Source organism: Coenobita brevimanus, chromosome 23 (genome assembly GCF_032717465.1).
Source record: "Coenobita brevimanus isolate Jiangsu-jjx chromosome 23, ASM3271746v2, whole genome shotgun sequence".
Taxonomy (NCBI): Eukaryota; Metazoa; Arthropoda; class Malacostraca; order Decapoda; family Coenobitidae; genus Coenobita; species Coenobita brevimanus.
In genome coordinates, this window is record NC_136976.1 from 44,722,392 (window position 1) to 44,735,737 (window position 13,346).

Genomic DNA, 13,346 nt, shown 5'->3' on the forward strand with positions numbered 1-13,346 from the left:
TATTTTACCAGATACCAGGCTACTGGAAACCGGCGTCTGGGTAATGTAGACTGCTCAGATCTGTGCACAATCGAGTGTCTAGACGATCAGGTGTCTGGATAACATATCTGTGTAACAATAATTACTGACACTATGTGGATTATCAGGTCTTCGGAATATCTGATTATTTTATCACTCGTGATACCTACAGCGACGGATAACGATCTGGACAATCAGGTGCTCTAACAGCCAGAGAACATAATCAGACTCAGGAGAATGATGTGTGGGAATACACAGGAGCTAAGTTACTGAGACTGCATTATAAGATTATACACTATAATAAAGTTTCATTATATGCTGAGCTCAAATTTTTTTACTGTTATCAATTCCAGTAGAAATAAAGCATATTAGTAAATCATATGCATATTCATTAACCAAAAAGTTTTAGTACATAAGGTTGGTTACAATGAAGTCAAGCAGGGTTAGTACTAGCTAGGCTCTGTGGCTAGTGGGTTAGGCTCGGTGAGTAGCTGGATGAAGTGAAAACAACAGGATTCTTTACCATGTGACGTCACGAGACCTCTCTCCCATTCACTCACCTGAAACAGAAAATAACACTTATTAATTGTCACAGACAATGACAAGAATTAAAGGAAAAATGTTGAATGACAATAACCATGAATGACACGATAAAACCTTCCAAGGATGACCCGTTACTGAGATGTACTCGTATTTCATTTTAGTAAGGTGTTCCAAGTACGGTATTTGAAAATCCTGGGCAGAATGAAACGTACCTCAGTAAAGATTTGTCTTCCAAAAGTGTATTCATATGAATACTTGGCAATCCTTGCCTAATGAACTATAATAACATGAAAAACAGTTCTCATAGTTATTGTAAAGCATGCAAGCTACAAAAAATAAGCATATTACACAACAACATTTACTAAAACACCCATAACTATCTACAAACCCACATCCATATCAACATCAACCCTCACAACCACAGGAAGTATTTTCTGTTTTGTACTTCTCATCTCCAAAGGATTTTATATTCCTTAATAGCCTGAGAGATTTTTTTAAAGGGAATGATTAGAAACATCTTTCTTGAAGGCCTTGAATATGAAAATGATTAATTAGGTTAAATAAAATAATCTGAGATGAAAACTGTAATACAAAATACATCATGGTGGAAGGGTTAAACAGCATAGTCATCTCTTAATCTTTCCTCTGTCCCCTCCTTCCCTCTGATTTGGTGGCAAACCCTGAAGCATTTTGGTATTTTTCTCCTTAGACACACACACACACACACACACACACACACACACACACACACACACACACACACACACACACACACACACAAACACACACACACACAAGGAAATACATTCTTTAAATAAATCCCTGCAGCAGGTGTAATTTGAAGCAGTGACCGTCTGCAGTGCGAACCGGGTCTGAAGAGCTCCTGGATTACCCGGTAGTTCGTGTTGACGATCCAGCATTACAGGGAAATGGCTAATAACATTCTTATTTCAGGTGTTCTCCCCAGGACTGCTGCAAGCAATGTCTCTTATAGCAAGTTTTTTAGACTGAATAATCGTTTACATGAGGGTACTGAGTTCACTGACACTTGGAATCACTAATATAGCAGTAAGTTCTACTGTCACAAGATGAACGCCACTTAAATTTGGTTAGCTCTGCTTGACTCAATCGTCTCTTGGATGCTGTACTACATTTTTTTAAAATTCTGGCAAAAGACATTCACCATATGATGCCTATAAATGAGTCAATATAGACATAAACTGTAGACAGACTAATGGCGGCATGGGCATTCTGGCTCTTTTCATGAATGAACCATACATAGTTTGCGGAATAGCTTTTCTGATTTACAGGCTTATAGTCTTGCTGAAATTATGACGTAACAGGCATAACAGAATCATGGCTCCACACCGAACTTTTTTTTTTTTTTTTTTAAGCAGAGTACAATATATATGGTTATAGCATTTTCAGTCGTGAGAGAAGACAGCAGGGGGCAGTGCACTATTTTACATTAAGGTAGGACTCTTTTATATCCAGTAATAATTCCTAAGCCCTCTAGCAATAATATTACTGGTAACAGTACTGGTATTTAGCTCCAGCTTAGAAACAAATCCCACAGAAAAACAGAACTTGGGTTCATTTACCGTCCACCAGTACAATACACTGAGAGTGAAATGTTCAATCAGTCTGCTAAAACACGTTCCACCCAAAATACTGTAATTGTTAGTGATTTTTATTTACCAGTTGCCAAGTGGAAAGAGGTCCTATCTTCATACACAGGGTTCGACCTCTATAGTAATTTACAAGAAAATTCATTGCATCAACTCATAAACTGTCCAACATGAGGAGGAAGAATATTAAATCTGGTTTGGGCCACATCGGAAAAATTGGTGATTAATGTTATGGTCGGGGAGGAGTTTAGTACTAGTGACCAATGTATGGTAACATTCAACCTTAAAATCAGTGACAACAATGTCAGGGCTAATTGTGAGAGAGAGCCTGACTACATCAGTGCAGTGTCCCCGAGTGGATCGATAATTTGGCTTTCAGGACACAGAGTCATAATAAATGGTAAAGAGTCAGACTGGAAAGATGTTACAAGTGGAGTGCCACAGGGCTTAGTATTGGGTGCTATTTTATTTTTAATATCTGTCTATCTATCTATATATAGAGAGAGAGAGCATTTGTGGTACAGTGGTAAAGTGTGCATTTTCGTACACTGAAGAACGAGGGTTCGCGCCCCGCCAGGGTAAAAAAAAACTTTGGGAGCGTTCTTCTGGCCACGTACTGCATTGGCGGACACAAGGGGTGCTGTGGTTGAACCAGTGCCGCATACAATAAAGTATGCTTGCACCCAGTCGGCTTGCGCGGGCCGATTACACTTGGTTCACAGACTACACTTACATCCAAAGCCACTCCAACACAACAATTACACTTACAAGCACTTCTCATCCTACATACAATCTCTACTAGACAGCCTAAACCACTTGGTAAAGATACATTGGCTGTATCGTCCCGACCTCGGTAGGGACAGGCCGGTCCCGCAGTGGACACTCAAACGGCTGATGAGATAAGATATTTCGTGTTTCCTTTTCCTTGTGGCTATCAGCATATTTGTGAATCATGTATTAAGTGATTTAACTGCATATATATATATATATATATATATATATATATATATATATATATATATATATATATATATATCTATATATATATACCTAGCCTGCTTCCCCCAGGGAAAGGGAGGTAGCCGAGACAGGACGACACACTCCCCATTTACTCAATTTACTCATCCATTCAAACACATTCATTCGCATCTTAGCCCCAAAGGGGAGAACGGACAGATCCTCACCGCACCACACCGCACAAGGGTCAACTGAGCAATGCAATCAGCGACATCCGCAGCAGGGCCCGACAGCAGAACTGGTTTACCCCTGCCACATCATAACAGACCCATCCCCTTACTGCACCTTGCAGTTAAATCACTTAATACATGATTCACAAATATGCTGATAGCCACAAGGAAAAGGAAACACGAAATATCCTGAGTGCTTGCGTGTATCCACATCACTCTCAAGACGTGAATGCACGAGAGCGCTCGGGATATTTTATGTTTCATTTTCCTTGTGGATATTAGCATATATATAAACCGTATATAAATGATATAGACGATGGTTTATTTGTAAGATATCCAAATTTGCTGATGATACTATAGCTGGAAACAGATCAGACACATCTTTACAGAGGCAGGCAAAGCAGAGTAACCTGAATCGACCATTTAATTAGACCCAAACATGGTAGATGGATGTTGATATTAGTAAATGTAAAGTACTAAACACTGGAAGTAGAAATGAAGAAGCCAATTACAATATGAATAATATTCAGCCAGGTAATGTCAACCATGAAAAACATTTAGGAATAGTAGTAACACTTGACTTTAAGCCTAGAAGTGTACGAAGGCTGTTAAGAAAGCCAACAAACTCATCGGATTCATTTGTAGAGCATTCAAATATAAATCAGAAATTATCATCCTCACCTCGTATAATTCACTATAGCTCACACCTAGAGTATTGTGTCCAGTTCTGGTCGCTGTATAACAAAAAACAATAGAGAAACTTCAGAGTAGCTATGCATTTCTTCCTCAAGAGAGCTGTACATGTATGGAACACCCTGCCCTCCAATGTAGAAACATTTAAAAATCGTTTGGACACCTATTTGTCTTTTAACCCCCAGGTAAGCATATTCACTCCAGCGTTACAGTTTTCTGTAGTAAGCTACTGTATATATAACTTTTTTTGTACTTTTAAACTTTTTTCTTTCAGAGGATGGTACAAGGATATAACAACACTGATGCATACTGTTGGCGTAATGTTACTTTCCTTTTCAGGCAAACATTTCCATTCCCCCATTCCCCAGAAATTTCCATGACAGCATTCCTATGCTGCATGGTGGTCCTTCTCACTACTTCCTGCCGGCTTTGACTTGGGGGTTTGGTGGCTGGGGGGGGGGCGCCTTCCTGCTTTTCTCTCCTTGTCTTTAGCTGACAGAATAGTTTTATTAGTTCAACATCCCTATACCAGTCACGAAAGGACCAACAGGTCTGTTGCTTTTTGCTTTCCTTTGTACTCCTCTCTCTCTCTCTCTCTCTCTCTCTCTCAGTCAGAGGGTATGGTAGGGTATCCCTTCTATGGGTACAGGAAAAGGACAAAAAAGGAGGAGCCTCCCCCTCCACCCATCACCCCCTCTAATCACAGCCGGCAGGAAAGAGTGAGAAGGACAACCCTGCGGGAATGGAAAAACAAACGCTTTACAGGAATGGGAGAAAAAAAAATAATCCTAATAATATGTAAAGACCAAAATAATACTTCCCTCTCCGGCTGCATTCTCTCCTTTCCTTCGTTGTCCTGTCACTTCCTTGTTCTCCCTCTCCTTCCCTTCCTTCACCCTGTCACCTCCACCACTCCCCACCCATAAACAATGACAAATTCGTATATAAAAAAAAAACTTAATAAATGTGTGTGTGTGTGTGTGTGTGTGTGTGTGTGTGTGTGTGTGTGTGTGTGTGTGTGTGTGTGTGTGGAGAGAGAGAGAGAGAGAGAGAGAGAGAGAGAGAGAGAGAGAGAGTACAATTTTGCAATATACGTAAATTTCTAACTCAAAGTGTTAATTGGACACCACGGCAGAGGGGAGGAGAGGAGAGGAGAGGAGAGGAGAGGAGAGGAGAGGAGAGGAGAGGAGAGGAGAGGGGAGGGGAGGGGAGGGGAGGGGAGGGGAGGGGAGGAATGATGGTAGGAAGGAAGAGATGACTAAGGAAGCGAAGGGAAGACAATGAAGAAAAGGGAGGGGAAGGGAAGACAAGGATTAGAAGAGAAAGGAAGATAAGAATGACGGACAGAGGAAGGAAAGAAAAGGAAGGAAAGGAAAATGGAAGTGATGAAAAAAGAAGAGAAACGAATGATATCTTCACATCAAATACCCATAATCCCAGTTTACTTTTGCATACGTCTTGGTAATGTCTTTGTTTAGTATTTACCTACACTATATCCATATAAGAAGACACAATATACAAGACAAAATGCGGATGTAATGTGCAAATACAGTATATCGCTGGGGAAGAGTGCCGGGCCACTTCCTACATCCCAAGGCAATATCAGTCCAAGGCTTGAGGTTCGTAACTTTGAAACTTTCTGTATTAATACCACAGACTTTTATTCGTCTGCATGAAGGGGTTTCGACAACTGAATGGGAAGCTGACTTGGAATGGAGATTGGATATGATTCATCTGTACTTTCATTTCGTACACACACACACACACACACACACACACACACACACACACACAGTTGTTCTGGAACTCTTCCGACAAACTTTCAGGATATAATCAACAGGACTAGCAAAGCATAACTTCTCAGTGGACATTATAATAAATCATACCGTGAATGGGACGGATGGCCTTTGCTTCTGCTAGTGTGCTTAGACCTGACCAGCGACGGGAGAATCGGTGGTATGTCCGTACAGTGGCTCCTTCCCCTTTCCTCCCTCTATCGACTAAACAGCTGACTGTCCGATATCGAACAGCAACTTAAAGAAACTGTATGGTGAAAGGTGCCGTGTACTGAAACGGGCTGTGAAGTGGCTCTAGCACCATATCCTTATGAATGAATAATGCGGATCCTGAATGATAATAGGATCAAGAAGAGGAATCGGTCACAATATATCGCACTTTGTACAGCACAAATTATCATCGATCATTAGATGTGTAACTTTATTCAAACAAGTAAATGTATGTAACTTTAGTCAGGCAAGTAAATGTAGCACTACCTGACTGCCTCAAACAAGACGATAATCTTATTTGCATATCACCGTATAGGTAACATGGAAGAGAGAAGCGGAAGTTTTGTTCATACAGACAGCCACCTTGGCGTCCCTCCTAACCTGCGGCAGCCTTGCGATCAACTTTGCTAAACTCGAACAAAGTTGCCTCTAAGATGTGGCTATACTTGAGCATAAATTTGCTAATATGCCGTTAAGCATATTAAAATTAAATATCATCTAGTTCTTAGGCCTTTGAATATGAAGAATATGGGTGCTACTGAGGCACTGTTGGAGAGAGTGTTTTATTATTGGCGGAGAAGGTAGATTATTATTCCTACATGGTGGCGCTATGCATACAACCCTGCTGCTGCTACACAAATCATAAAGGCATTTATCGCTTCAATACAACGATTAACGACAGTCTATTCAAGCTTTTAAGCTGCACCAATCCTGTTGATTATACCGTATCCTGAAAGTTTGAAGGAAGTTTCATATACCCTTTTATCTATCTGTCTGTCTACCTCTCTATATATATAAAACATCATTTGCCTTAATCCTGTATGGGGACCACAAAAGAATCGCCTCCATGCCACCCTGCCGTCTGTCATCTGGCTGACCCATCTCCAACTTTCACACCCCTCCCTCATATAGGCTACCTCCACCCCATCCCTCCATTTCATTCTTGATCTCTCCCTCACACTCACCCCACCCACCTCCCTCACATACAGTCTCCTAGCCAGCCTCTCTTTCTGCATCCTCTGCTCATGACAAAACCATCTCAGACTGTTTCTCCTAATGTTTCTTCTAGCACATCCACATCAGCACCGCAGTCCTCCTTCACTGCCTCATTTGTCAGGTTGTCTCTCCCCGCAGATTCATATCCTCTTCTCAGATAACTAACTGCCAATGGTTTCACTTTTGACCTGTGTCCCACCAACAAGATCCAAGCTTTACTTCCAATATGTTAGAGTAGCGATCACACTACTGTCATGAAGGGACTTTTTTCCTTCCATGTTTGCTTCCTTATTCCTTATCACTGCTCTCCGTGAACCAACAACCTTTCTTCCCTCATATACTCATTCCTGCATTTCACCATCTACACTTCCATCACTGATCATCACATTACCTAAACATATGGAGGCAATCACATTCTCCATTTAACGATCATTCAGCCTCACTTTGCACTTCCTGACTTAAATTCTCTCAAAGACAATGACATTACTCTTGGCTACATTCATTTTTAAATTTCGCTTCTTGTAGACACCTCCAGACTCATGCAGCAAGCCATGCAACTCCCATTCATCTTCACTTAGCAATACAGTATCATCAACAAACCACAGTGCTGGCAATTTCCAAAACCCTGCTCCTCTCACTGAGGACATTTCAGTATCTACTGCCCGACCTTCTTAAACCTGCGCTTGCGATGCAAGAAAGGGCATTATGTTTTGATCAGCGTATGTGTCTGTCTGTCTGTCTGCCTGTTTGTTTTAATAAAATAACTCAGACAATATATAACCAACTGAAACCAAACTCAGTGGAAATGTTAAGGATGGGCCGATTAAAAAAAAAAAAAAAAAAAAACTCTTGGCTTCATGAAAACAGGTCAAAGTTCACGTCACAGAGCTAAGCCAAACGCTGACCTCGCAAAATTAGCTTCCACGGTTTTAATCCACTTTAGACCATTCATGATGGAAGGGTTGGCAAGAATGAACTGATGCAGTTTTGAGAACAAAGTCAAAATTCTGAGCGTGCACTTGTGTGTGTGTGTGTGTGTGTGTGTGTGTGTGTGTGTGTGTGTGTGTGTGTGTGTGTGTGTGTGTGTGTGTGTGTGTGTGTGTGTGTGTGTGTGTGTGTGTGTGTGTGTGTGTGCGTGTGCGCGCGCGCGCGGGGCCCACGACCGCGAACTAAAAAGATGCATTGCAACTGGATGGAAAGCTTTCGGTAAACATTGAGACATTATGAAAAGTAGCTTGTCAATGTGTATGAAACAAGAAGTATATAACGAATGTATAATCCCTGCTACGACGTATGGTTGTGAGACCTGTAAACTGAAAAAACTGATGGAAAATAAACAAATCCGCTCTGAGAGAGCAATGGAATGATCAACGTTGGAAATATCTTTGAGACAGGAAAAGATCAACTTGGGTGAGACGGCAGACTCAAGTCAGCCATTATAGAAGTTATAAAAGAACAGTATGAAAGAACAATGTGGTAGGTGGGGGCGCTCACCATCCACTCACTTGATGTAGTGCTGCTCTCAGGTGTCTGCCCTTTCCTTGCCTCCATCCTTCTTTCCATCCATCCTTTTCTGTCTTTCCTTCCTTCATTCTTTCCTCTTTCTTCTGCCTACGGGTGACTTTACACTCCCTTTTGTGTCTTTCTTTCCTTTATTCTTTCCTCTTCCTTCTGCCTGTGGGCGACTCTACACTGAGTGACAAGCTAAATGGTTTTCTGTACACCAGGAAACCATTTATTACGCCGGGTGGTAACCATATAACCAAATTTTGGCGCCTGGTGGTTTAGTGGGTAATAATGGTGCTCTAATCGGATTAAGCCGGTGAAGGTTTATATCCAAGGGATGGTTGGGGTTTATACTCACGTAATGCCACTAAGGGATGAGTGAGGCTGGTCACTCTCATCTTAAATGCCAGGACCAACTTGCCTAGCCTCGGGCTTCTACGCTCCTCATGGGGCAACGTAGGATTGGATGATGGATGGGTGGATGGATGGATGAAAGAACAAAAATAAAGGTGGGCAGGCCATGTAGTAATAATATGAGATAACCGATAAAGCAAGAGGCTGACTGGCTGGAAATCCAACAGATTATAAGCGTAGCAAAAAAAGGCCAGACAGGAGGTGGAGAGATGAGATACAGAAAACTGCAGGGAAAAAGTGGCAAAGACTGGCTCAGTCAATGAATTAGTGGAGAAGGTTGGCGGAGGCCTTTGTTACACAGTGGACTTGTAATGGATGATATATATATATATATATATATATATATATATATATATATATATATATATATATATATATATATATAAACCGATATTAATAGTGCTGCTCTCGGGTGACTGACCTTTCCTTTCTTTCTTTCCTTTTTCCTTGTTTCCTCTTCTGCCTTTCTTTCCTTCATTCTTTCCACTTCCTTCTGTTTACGGGTGACTCTACGCTGAGTGACAAGCCAAACGGTTTCCAGTACACCAGGAAACCATTTACTATGCTGCGTGGTAACCATATAACCAAATTCCGAAGCCTGGTTGTTTACTGGGTAATCAAGGCACTCCAATAGGTTTGAGCCTGTGCAGGTTTATATCCAAGGGATGGTTGGGGTTTACTGCTCACGTAATGCCACTAAGGGATGAGTACGGCTGGTCACTCTCATCTTAAATGTCAGAACCAACTTGCCTAGCCCCGAGTTCCTAAGCTCCTCATGGGGCAACACAGGATTAGATGACGGATAGACATTTTATATATATATATATATATATGTATGTATTATATACCGTATATTTTTTTTAATGGACAGAAGAAGGAACAAAGGCTAAGAGCCAGCAAATCATTCCTTCCATGAAAAAAAAAAAAAAAAAAAAAAAAAAAAAAAAAAAAAAAAATGAGAGCTAAATTCAAGATCCGTTCATTTCGAGATGCCTGGACACACTGCGTTTGAAAGACTGGAAATCATAGGAAGCAGGAAATCCAATCAGATGGAGACAGTTCCAGAGCTGACCTGTTGCATAAATGAACGACTGGGAGTAACGGTTAACTCTTGCATTAGAGAACTGGACAGAAAAGGGATGAGAGTTTGTTGCTAGACGGGTGCTACGCGCCCCTCGTAGAGGTGGAGGGACGCAAGCAGACAGTTCAGAGGGGCAGTGACCATGGAAGTAGCGATAAAAAAAGAGATGAAGATGCAACAGTGCGGCGAAGAGACAGAGGTTGAAGGAAGCCAGTAAGAGAAGGACAGTTAATGAGACGAAAAACCTTTGACTCCATCCTACTGAGAAGAGCTGTATGTGGGAAGCCTCCCTACACATGAAAGTTATACTCTACTGTGCGAGGGTAAAGAAGGGACGGAGTCGCCTTAACGCAGCTAATCTCTTGGAAGCATATTTTACAACAGATGTAATAGGATCTATCCAAGATAAATCCCGAGAGAATGAAACCCCAAGTATATTTAAGGATGATGCAGGATTGAACTGGATATTACTAAACATCAGTGGGTACTCCTGTGGAAGATTCTGTTGGGTTGACAGGCGTAAGAACTGAGTCTTTGATGCATTAAAAACAACCAGATTACTTTTACCCCAGTCAGAGATACGAGCCAAGTCAGACATTAGGTGTACCATAGCTTCATCCCTTGTTTGTTGAAGTAACTGTTGAGATGGACGTTGCGGGAACAGAATGGAAAAGTGAAGGGTGGATCATCAGCGTATGAGTGGATAGGGTTAAATGTACAGCTTAGAAGACCATTGACGAATAAAAGGAATAGAGTTGGTGATATAATATATACCGTATATCTATCTATCTATCTATCTATATACACACACATACGGTATATAGCAGTGGTACTCAAATGGTGGACCGCGATCCGAATCCGGACCGTGACGAGTTTTGGTATGGACCCCAGCGACTTCCATCACTGAATGTTCAGTATCGGCCTCGAAAGAAACATAATAATTAGCATCTCTGGATGAGCTGTGTCCGGCTCAAATAACTATAGTTTCATCGGGTTGCCAGTTATTTTTATTACTGCAGTAAAAACCAACATGTGCACTTGATGGTTACAATGCAGACGAGTGAGCCAACTGATTAACACAGGAGCTACTCATTTATCCAGTTACTGTACAGTAGGTGCTCACATCAAAGTAACGTGAGTTTCGTAACACTAAGTAACATATTATTACTGTGATCTCGTCAGCATTAAATATTAGTAACGTGAGAACAGGATTCCCAACCGTAGGAATTGTGTATTTAGCAAGCTGCATGTACTCGTACCCACAGATTGTTGTCACTGGCTTGTTCAGTTGGTGAATTGACGGAAAGATACTGAAACGTATTAAGACGGTTACTAGTGGACGGTATGGTGCTAAAATGGTGGTGGTAGTGTTAAAGTGCCTGTGCTTATGTAAATGATAGTAATTGTATTTTGGGCAATAGAAGAATGTCGTTTTGTCTCTTTCAGAAGATGGGAATCTGGAGAATAGATGTTTGTGTGTTATTTAACTACCTTAACAACAGAAGTGAATATTTTCTTTAAAGCTTGTTTCAGTTTTGCTAACGGTATTAACTTTCCGGACAGTTTCGATATATATATTTTAAAGAACTAATTACTCTGCATCCTAAAATAAATGCAAATATTTATTCCATTATTAATAGCAAATACAAGATTTTACATCTGGACCTCTGCCACATCGGAAGATAGTATGACTGGACCTTCATAGAAAGTAATTGTGGAACCCTGGTATATAGTATATACATGGAGGGAACAATTTTGCAGGTTCCTGGAATTTAGTTCCTTCTTTCTTTCATTTTATATATACAGTATATACAGTACCGGTATATAAATATAAATATAAATATAAATAAATATATATATATATATATATATATATATATATATATATATATATATATATATATATATATATATATATATACATACACACACAAATACAGGACGTAAGTCCTGTCGTACGAGGCGACTAAAAGGGTTGGTGGTGGGTTAGTGCCCCACCCCGTAAAAAGAACTAACTAAAAAAGCAAATAAAGCGCCTCGGACCCGGACGGACCATACGTTGACGACTAAGGAACGGACAAAGGACATTCTGAGAGTAGGAACGTGGAATGTGAGAGGAGTGAATGATGAAGTGAAAGAGAGAGAGATTGTCCAGGTGCTTGAGGATGCAAAAGTGGATATATGTGGATTGACTGAAACTAAATGGAAAGGTGAAAGGATGAGAGAATGGGAATACGGTGTAGGTATATGTGCGGGAGTCAGTGAGAATGAGAGGGCAATAGAGGGAGTATGTCTGATGATAAGCAAGAAGTGGAAGGAGAATATAAGAGAGTATGGAACAGTGGGTGCAAGGATTGTATGGGTGAGGATGAAAGTAGGTATACAAGCATGGGCGATTGTATGTGTGTATGCTCCAACAGAGGATCGAGTGGCAAGAGTGAAAGATGAGTTTTGGGCGAGAGTAGAAGCATGTATGGACAAGTTTGAGAGGAGCGAGAGAGTGCTGTTGATTGGAGACATGAATGGCAAAGTCGGGAATGTACGAGTGGATGGAGTGGTTGGTCAGTGGGGTGTGCCAGCAGAAGTAGATGGGAATGGTAGTGCTTTGGTGGACATCTGTGCTGGTAAGGGGTTGGCAATAGCCAACACCTACTTTCGTCATAAGATGATCCACCGGTATACATGGAGAGTAATGAGGAGGATGGATGGTGAACTTGTTGAACGAAAGGCAATGATAGACTACGTGTGTGTGTGGATGAGCGAATGAGAAGACAAGTGTTGGATGCAAGGGTGTGGAGAGGGTGGGGGAATGGAGTATCGGACCATCACTTAGTGATGGCCAAGGTAGAGCTGCAAAGAAAGTGGTTGAGGAGGGCGAAGGGGAAGACAGGAGGAAACAGCTCCTGTGAGAAGAGTGGAGAAATTGCAAGATAGTGAGAAGAGGACAGAGTATAAGAGCATAGTGGAAGAAAGATTGGGAAGGTATGAGCTAGAGCAGATGGAAGGGGTGGAAGACGTATGTAAGATATTCACGGAAGAGATAAGCGCAGCGTGTGAGGTGGTTTGTGGAGTGAGGAGGAGATGCAAGGGTGTGCAAGGGACAGCATGGTGGAATGATGAGGTGAAACGAGGCTGTGGAACAAAAGAATAAGGCATATGGTGAATGGTTGGCGAGTAGAGGTAGGGAGAAGATGAGAGAGAGAAGAGAGAGGTATATGTGAGCAGGAGAAGGGAGGTTAAGAGACTGGTGAAGGAGAGTAAGAAGAAAGTGGAT

General features: G+C 41.3%; 1 protein-coding gene across 1 annotated transcript in view; it reads right to left on the reverse strand.

The window, feature by feature from the left end:
- Eip63E (cyclin dependent kinase Eip63E) overlaps nt 1-13,346 on the reverse strand; it is a gene marked incomplete at its 5' end in the record, with an annotated part of 709,236 nt that overhangs the window by 521,917 nt on the left and 173,973 nt on the right. The window lies entirely within an intron of this gene.